We start from the raw sequence: 8,900 nt of genomic DNA, 5'->3' as shown, positions 1-8,900 counted from the left end.
GTAATGAATCTATGTCCATTTGAGGCTTTCGCTCGATGGCCAAATGACGTCCATGCCCCAAAGCAACAAATGCCAAGGTGCTGACATAGAATGTAGTTCTGTTGGAGGCGCATGAATCAAATCACCATACACCTGACACTGATGGCAACTTCCGGACAAAGCTGAAGCAGTCCTTTTTCCAATAGTTATCACAGTAATACCCCTGCTCGAAGGATTTTCTTTGCCAAAACATACCGCGTTCATGTCGGGTCCAACACACTCCTGCGTGTACTTCATCATGATCCTTCGGCCTCTTTGACATCAACACATCTTACAAATTGAGATCTGGGGTCCTCTGTACAAAACAATCACCACTTAAGAAGAAACCACTTGCAATGCCGTCTAAACGGTTTCTTTTGGTCTCCACTAGCTTGCTCGGGGTATTCTTGCATTTTCAGAAACCTTTTGATGTCGTGATACCATGCTGGGTGTTTGGTTCTGCCTCAACGTATTACAATAACCATGTCTTTCCCTGATTTGATTTCCAAGGGATCAATGTGGGTATTGCCTGGGTAGGGCAACATCGAGGCCCAGAGTGGCGAGCGCATCAGCTATTTCATTGTGGACACCGAGGGATGTACCTGAACTCTATTGATTTGAACCGCTTGCTAAGATCTTCCACATGTTGCCGATAGGGAATAAGCTTAACATCTCGGGTTTCCCATTCTCCTGAGCTTGCCGGATAATCAAATCTGAGTCTCCCATAAATCAACACTCTTCGACATCCTGGTCAATTGCCATGTTCATACCCATGATGCAGGCTTCATACTCAGCAGTGTTGTTTGTGCAGAAAAATCGAAAGCCTAGTTGTGGCCGATAGTGCTGACCAGTGGGGTGAGATCAAGATTGCCCCAATTCCCACACCTTTTGCATTTACGGCCCCATCAAAGAACATTTTCCAAGCATGGGTGTTTCAGAGATTGCTTCTATTGAATTTACCTCTTCATCTAGGAAATAAGTGCTCAATGGTCGGTATTCATCATCAATCGGGTTTCAGCCAATGGTCCGCCAATGCCTGGGCTTTCATTGCCAGTGCGAGTGACATAGACTATGTCAAATTCCGTGAGCAGAATCTGCCATTTTGCGAATCTCCCTGTAGGCATTGGTTTCTGGAATATGTATTTCAAAGGATCCAACCTGGTTATTGAGGTAGGTGTGTAGGCTTGCAGATAATGTCTCAGCTTCTGAGCGACCCAAGTTAAAGCACAATAGGTTCTCTCCAACGGAGTATACTTAGCCTTCAAGCTGGTAACTTCTTGCTCAAATAGTAGATCGCCTGTTCTTTCTTCCAATTATATATGTTTCCCGAGGACACAACCGAAAGAATTTCTAAGACCGTCAGATACAAGAAAAGAGGCCTCCCTGGCTCTGGCAGAACCAAGACTGGTGGATTTGACAGATATTCCTTGATCTTATCAAAAGCTTCTTGACATTCATCCGTCCACTTGACTGTTGCTCTTCTTCAGTAGTTTGAATATAGGCTCACATGTGGATGTCAACTGAGCAATGAACCGGCTGATATAGTTTAACCTACCCAACAAGCTCATCACATCTTTCTTAGTTCTCGGAGGAGGCAAATCCGGATTGCCTTTATTTTTGTTGGGTTTAACTCGATACCTCTCCTGCTAACTATAAGCCAAAAGTTTACCCGATGGGACTCCCAAATGCACATTACCTGGGTTCAGCTTCAAATCATACTTGCGCAACCGCTCGAAAATTTTTCTCAAATCCCGAACGTGATCATCCTGGGTTCTGGACTTGATGATTACATCATCCACATTTACCTCTATCTCCTGATGCATTACATATCATGGAAAATGGCGGTCATGGCCCTCATGTAGGTTGCCCAAACATTCTTCAGACCAAACGAAATGAACTCTGTAAGCAATATGTACCCCAGGGTGTGGTGAAGGCTGTCTTTTTCGGCGTCTTCTTCATCAATCACAACTTGGTGATATCTTGCGTAACAATCCACGAATGACTGTACCTCATGTTTGGCGCAGTTGTCAACAAGGATGTGGATGTTGGGCAAAAGGGAAATTGTCTTTGGGACTTGCCTTGTTCAAATCTCTGTAATCCAACACACCCGGGTTCTTCCCGTCTTTCTTTGGAACCGGGACTATACTAGCCAACCATGTAGTATACCGGACCACTCGAATTACCCCTGCTTTCAACTGTTTCGTGATTTCTTTCTTGATCTTATCACTGATGTCAGTTTTAAACTTTTCTTTGATTTTGCTGGACCGGAGGGCAGTCGGGGTAAATTGGCAACTTATGAACCACCAGATCAACACTTAGCCTTGGCATGTCGTCGTACGACCAAGCAAATATATCTTTGAACTCAAACAGGAGTTGGATTATTGCATCCCGGGTTTTCTCGTCCGTGTGAATGCTTATCTTGGTTTCCCGGATTTCTTCAGAAGTTCCCAAGTTAACCGGCTCAGTATCATTCAAGTTTGGCTTAGGTTTATTCTCAAATTGTTCCAATTCTCGATTTATTTCCCTAAAAGCCTCTTCTTCATCATATTCCGGTTCTTGGTTCATTATTTCACGATTAGAGAGCGTGTTTGGATCTGGGCATGAAGTCTGCAAGCATGTCATGTTATTTAAAGCCGCATTATTAGAACTGAAAAGAAGAAATAAAAAGAGAAAAATAGCAAAATCAGAAAGAAACAAAGAAAGATGAACGATGAAATATTGATTTCGTTTCTTGGAATTTGAAGATAACAGGGTTTACATTTGGAAATTTAAAGACAAGAAACTAAAGAAAACATCCGAGTTACACCCTGGAATAACTCGCGATGCAGAAAAAGTGGCAGGACAGGTCTACCGGGACTCCCGCCTGATTGGGAATGGCGTAGCCTTCCAATTATGTAGCTTGGCATTTGGTCCAATATACAGCACCTCAGCGGTGCTTGTGCCCTCTCCCGGCTGAACCATGTGGGTTTTGTAGAGTATCTTCCTCATTGCCCCACATATTTCTTCAATCTCTTCGGCCGTAAAGGCCTCATCATCCCCTTCTCCGTTGTACTTTGGCTTGACAAAGGTTTCATACAAATGTGGCAGTGGTTGAGGCAAAACCCATCCCTCATTCTTTCTCTCATCTGCCCACTTTATATCATCTGGAGTAGGCAGGAAACCTATCCCGAAGAACTTCTCACTTGTAGGTAGAGTAACTGGCTCGGCTATTCCTTGCAGAGATTTTCCAAGTCCCTTCCCTGGTTTGAAACCATGTCTGATCATTTCTTTGGCCACCATAATTGAGGCATTGGATAGGAAGGGTTGGGGGCAAGGGTTTCCTTCTTCATGCTGGTCCGCCACCACGACTTCAAATGCTTGGTAGACTATGTGCTCACTGCCTTCCCTCGCTTCAAGACATGGGACAGATGGGTCCCGATAGATTGATTGTTCATCTTCTCCATGGACCACGATCTTCTGATCTTCATGTTCAAATTTCACCATTTGATGGAGAGTAGAGGGTACAGCTCATGCTGCATGGATCCAAGGCCGTCCCAGAAGAAAATTATAGGACGTATCCATGTCTAGCACTTGGAAAGTCACCTCAAAATCCACCGGGCCAATGGTCAGAATTAGGTCGATTTCCCCAATTGTGTCTCTTTTGATTCCATCGAAAGCTCGCACGCAGACATTGTTGGGATGAATCCTTCCAGTCCCAATTTCCATACGTTGTAATGTAGAGAGTGGGCAAATGTCTACCCCAGAACCTCCGTCTACCATGACCCTCTTCACATAATATCCCTCACATTTGACAGTTAAGTGCAATGCTTTGTTGTGAGCGGCCCCATCTGGAGGCAAGTCGTTTTTGCTGAATGAAATCTGATTGATAGCGAAAAAACTTTCCGCCATTCTTTCTAGCTGTTCCACCGAAGTTTCAGCGGCACGTATTCTTCATTGAGGGTCTTCATTAAAACCTTCTGGTGTTCGGGGGATTTCATCAGCAATGATAGCAAGGATACTTATGAAAGAAAGCCTCCGCCTCTTCGGCACTTAAAGGTTTGTTAGATGGGAAACGCTTTCTGGTGGCGTTGTTCACTTCTTCCACGTTGGAATACTTCTCAACAGGGTGATTTTCTTGTGGTGCCCCCGAGATCTCTTTGCCCTTATACGTAACCACTGTTTTATGGTAATTCCACGGCATCGCAGCAGGATCTGTCATAGGCTTCTGTGGCGCGCGTCCAATAACCACGGGCTCGTTCAGCCTCGATGGCTTAATTGTCCCCCGCACCACATAAGCTCCCTTGGGTACGTACATCTGGGCTCCTTTTCTCATATCAAATCTTTTTGGAGGGCTCAAATTCAACTGCTTTTCTTTGCTGCCTCGTGGGACATAGAGAACACCATTTTTGGGAGGCATTGACCCCGTTCCTGCTTCAACTTTCATTTCTGGTTTTGCATGGGTGGCTTTGGTCTTCTTTTCCCCTTTATCTTGCTTCGGGGCAATTTTTGGCTTTCTCTCCGCATCAGCAATGGCAATTATGGCCTTTAGTGCCGGATCAAATTCCCTATCTTCACAAATTATTCCAATTACTACGCATTGTTGTGGGCTGGCAGTGGATTATTCGTCGCGTTGGGGACATCCTCATCCCTTAATACTATCTTCCCTTGCTCTATCAAGTTCTCCACTGCTCTTTTCAAGGTCCAACAATCATTTGTATCATGCCCTTCTGCTCCTGAATGATAGGCACACCTGACACCGGCTCTGTAGGCGGGCGATGCTGGGTTTTGCCTTGTTTGAGGAACTGGTTGTAGCAAACCCATTTGGACAAGCTTTGGAAATAGGTTGGAGTAGGATTCACTAATTGGTGTAAAAGTTTGCCTCCTGGGTGGCTCACGAGGGGGAAAGTTATTCGGTGGAGGACGAGGATTGTAGTGGTTTTGGTGAGGAGGCTGATTTCTTGGAAATGGAGCTTGGTTTCTATTGGCGTGCTGCTGCGGCCGGACAAAAGGTTGGGCATTCATGACCGCATACGGTTGATGAGCATAGGCCATGTCCTGGTGAGGGTAATAATGTTGAGGGGTTCTTTCTGAGAACATTGGTCTAGGAGCACGGTGTCTTCTTGCACCCGATGCCGCCATGGATGTTTCTTCTTTCTTCTTACCCTTTGCTATTCCTCCAGACCCGCCTTGAATGGCTTAGGAGGTTGCTCTAATAGCTGACTGGCTCAGAATTCTGCCTGTTTTCAATCCATTTTCCACCATTTCACCAATTTTAATAGCTTCTGCGAATGGTTTACCCATAGCTGACATCATATTTTTGAAATAATCAGCTTCCTGGGCTTGAAGGAACACCATGACCATTTCAACCTCGTCCATTGAAGGATTTACCCTTGATGCCTGCTCACGCCATTTGATTGCATACTCTCTAAAGCTCTCTAAAGACTTCTTTTTCAGATTTGCCAATGAGTTCCTGTCTGGAGAGATGTCTATATTGTACTGGAACTGTCTGACAAAGTCTCTAGCAAAGTCGTCCCAGATGTGCCAGCGAGAGATATCCTGATCCATGTACCACTCGAAGGCGATACCCACCAGACTTTCCCCAAAATATGCCATGAGTAACTCTTCCTTTCCTCCAGCTCCTCGCAACTGATTGCAGTATTTCTTGAGATAAGCAACAGGATCACCGTGCCCATCGTATTTTTCGAACTTTGGAGTTTTGAATACTAGAGGCAAGTGCACATGAGGGAACATGCATAGATCAGTATATGACACACTTTTCTGCCCGCTCAAACCCTGTATGTTCTTGAGGCTCTGCTCTAGGCTTCGCATCCTCTTTGCCATTTCTTCCTGTTCGGGGGTTTTGGGAGTCTTTTCCTGTCCCGTTGTGAACTCAAATGGAGGTGGCTGAGGATACGTGTAAGTGGGGTACTGAGGAGGCTCTGTTTGGTAAGTGGGTGCTTGGAATGTAAAGGCCAAAGGATCAAAAGTGGGCTTAGGCAGTGCAGGCTGCGTTGTGGCCGAGCATGGGGGAGCAGTGAAGATATTGGGGACCGCTCCGGACATGAACACCTGGGGGCGAACCTCAGAAGGTGTTCCTACGAAATGAGCCGATATGGTGGGCTGTCCCAGTGAGGTATTTGGATGACTGATGGGAATATTGGAGGTACCCCCTGACCTAGGGAACAATTTGGGAAATCCGGGGATGGCACTTGGAGGCTCCCTTCCATTCGTCCATGCATCCCACATCTCCATGACCCTAAGACGTAAGATCCTGTTTTCTTCGGGCGCTGCAGATTCTGAGGCCGGGATGCCCGAGATTGGGATATCTTCTGAGATGGGAATTGCTGGCAAAGTCATTTCTGAAGACATTTCTATGCTCCCCTTTGATCTGGTAAAGTAGGGCTGTGAAGCCAGTTTACCACGAAAAACAAACCACCGTTTCTAAAAAAACCTGGACTGAATACAGCAGCAAACGGTTAGTTTGAAGCAAATAACAGATTAGGCAATCGCATGTTGGAGTGTGATGCACCTATCAGTTTAAATGGGTTTCTACATGTTTTGCAACGGTTGCATGCTTCATCCCGGCTTTCCTCATCCTTTCCCATTTTCTTCTCTTTATTTCCACTCTATTTTCCTTGCTTTTTCTTTCCTCTTGCCCTTTCCTCTCATTTTTCTCATTTTCTTTTCTCTCTCTCTTTTCTTTTCTTTCATTCTTGCCTTTGCTTTTTGCCATGGTTTTTTCTCTTGGTTTTCTTATTTCCTCTCTCTTTTGTTTCTTTTCCTCTCTTGTTTTTCTTTTATTTTCTTTTCCTCTCCCTTTTTCTTTTCTTTTAGGGTTACGATCGAATCCTATGGAGATTGCCTACGTATCATGACCCCGCATGAATCAGACCAAGCGTAGTTCCTGAAAAAATAAATGTAAAAGAGAAGCAAAATGATTTGGGATTTTCAATTTTCATAGATAGCAAATGCTTTGATTACAAAGACTCAAAACTGACAAATTAAAACAACTAACAGACTCTGACGAAAAGGAGAAATACAGACTCCAAAATCAACTATCATATTTCAACAAAAGAAAAATACAGACTCTGATAGACTCTAGCGGAAAGAAAATACAGATTCAAACCACTGACAGACTCTGGTGGAAAAGGAAATACAGACTCAAACAACTGACATACTCTAGTGGAAAAGGAAATACAGACTCGAATGAAAATCACGAATACATTAAAGCTCCTAGTGCCCGCGGGACATCGTTCGATCTCGCCGCGGGCCTATATGCAAGATCCCTTTGGAGTCTATCCAAGTCACTTATTATCTGTTTAACAAATGTCATCACTGCCGCAAAAAAGGTAGTGCGGGTCATGTTTTCACAGGCTCGGCACTTCATAACAATGTAGTCAGCGATGATTCCAATTCTATCTCTGATGACACCTTTTTCTTGCAACAAATGCCCGATCTGTTGGGCCTTGGCCTCCAAAGTCTGCTCGGCTACCTGATTTTGCTCCTGAAGTTGTTGCAAATCCATTTCTAGTTGTGCCAATGCTGTGTAACAATGTTCTCTTTCAACCTTAAATTCCTTTGCCTGTTTGATCATTTTGTTCTCTGTGGCGATGACCCTTTTCTTTAATCCTGCAACTTCATCGTCGTACTTTTCTTTCAACTGCTTAACCAGGCGTGCTCGTTCCTCCGCATTTTTAACCAATTGCTTTCAAGCCCCGGCTAGTTCACTTTCTGCTTTGTTCAGATCAAAACTATAGTCATTCACTTTCTGCCTTAAGTTATCTATGAGCTTTTCATCTTTGGCGCTTCTGGCGGGTTCTTCGGCTGCTATCTTCATCTTTTGAATTTGGGCTCGTAAGGCTTCATTTTCTTTGGCTAATTTATTCTTTGCACCCTTATCGGCTGAAGCTTGCAAGCTGTTTTCAAACTGAAGGTCTCGGACCTGCTTTTCCAACTCTCCTATTCTGGCCCTGTATTCATTCTCCTTAGCTAGCCAGGCCCACTGTTCTTGTGATGATTCGACAAAATCCTGGAGGTGGGGTCTTTTGGCAGGTCTCCCAAATGCAATTTCCCTTCTATACCAGGCATGATACCTAGGTGAAACTTCTCCTTTAGATCGATCCTGTACACAGGTATTTGCCGCCAAGTATTGACACTCACTCCAGATCTGGCGGACTGTTGCTTCAGGAAACTGGCCATCAGGACCAATCTCAACTACCCGGACACTGAGATCTCGTCTTTTGGCACTATCTCGCACCTCCCGAGCTGTCTTAAAACCCGATACGGGGCATAAGGCTGAATGCTCCTAAGACCCATCAAAAGGAAGTGAGGCCCAGTTGCTGGCATATATATGACTTCATCCACAGGTAACCATCCAAGAGTCCACTCTATTTGGCTGGCAGTGAGGGACCGAAAGTATGATATCCATCCTGTGACCCCTTCAGGCAAGCTGATCCCTTTAGTCCTCGTATCAAATTCCTCTATGCAGGTTTTCTTTGTTGACCCATAACTCATGAACTGAGTACGATTGCATAGGTGTTCAATCATCCGCATTTGCAACAACAAATTGCACCCTTCGAAAAGTTTCCTCCGGCTTTGCAGGTTGTGAGAGCACGGAAGATTTCAGCTACTATCATGGGCGCAAGAGTGCTTTTGGCTTGGGTGAGTAAAGTGCTGACGACCCCGGCTATTTTTATGTCGATATTTCCATCTTTCCTAGGGAAAACCAGAAGCCCTAAGAAGACCACCATAAAAGCAAAACGTCTATGATCGTCCCATTTGTGGCGGTTTCCTTTGCTGTATATTTTGTTTTCCGGATTGTTGAACCCCCCTACGTGGCCATATCTCTGGTAAATAAATTGTGGAGTACAAAAGCCAGCTGCCAAATCCGGGTTGTGGACCCC

The sequence above is a fragment of the Nicotiana attenuata genome, unplaced genomic scaffold (assembly GCF_001879085.1).
Source record: "Nicotiana attenuata strain UT unplaced genomic scaffold, NIATTr2, whole genome shotgun sequence".
In the NCBI taxonomy this organism is placed as follows: Eukaryota; Viridiplantae; Streptophyta; class Magnoliopsida; order Solanales; family Solanaceae; genus Nicotiana; species Nicotiana attenuata.
This window is presented reverse-complemented; position numbering follows the sequence as displayed.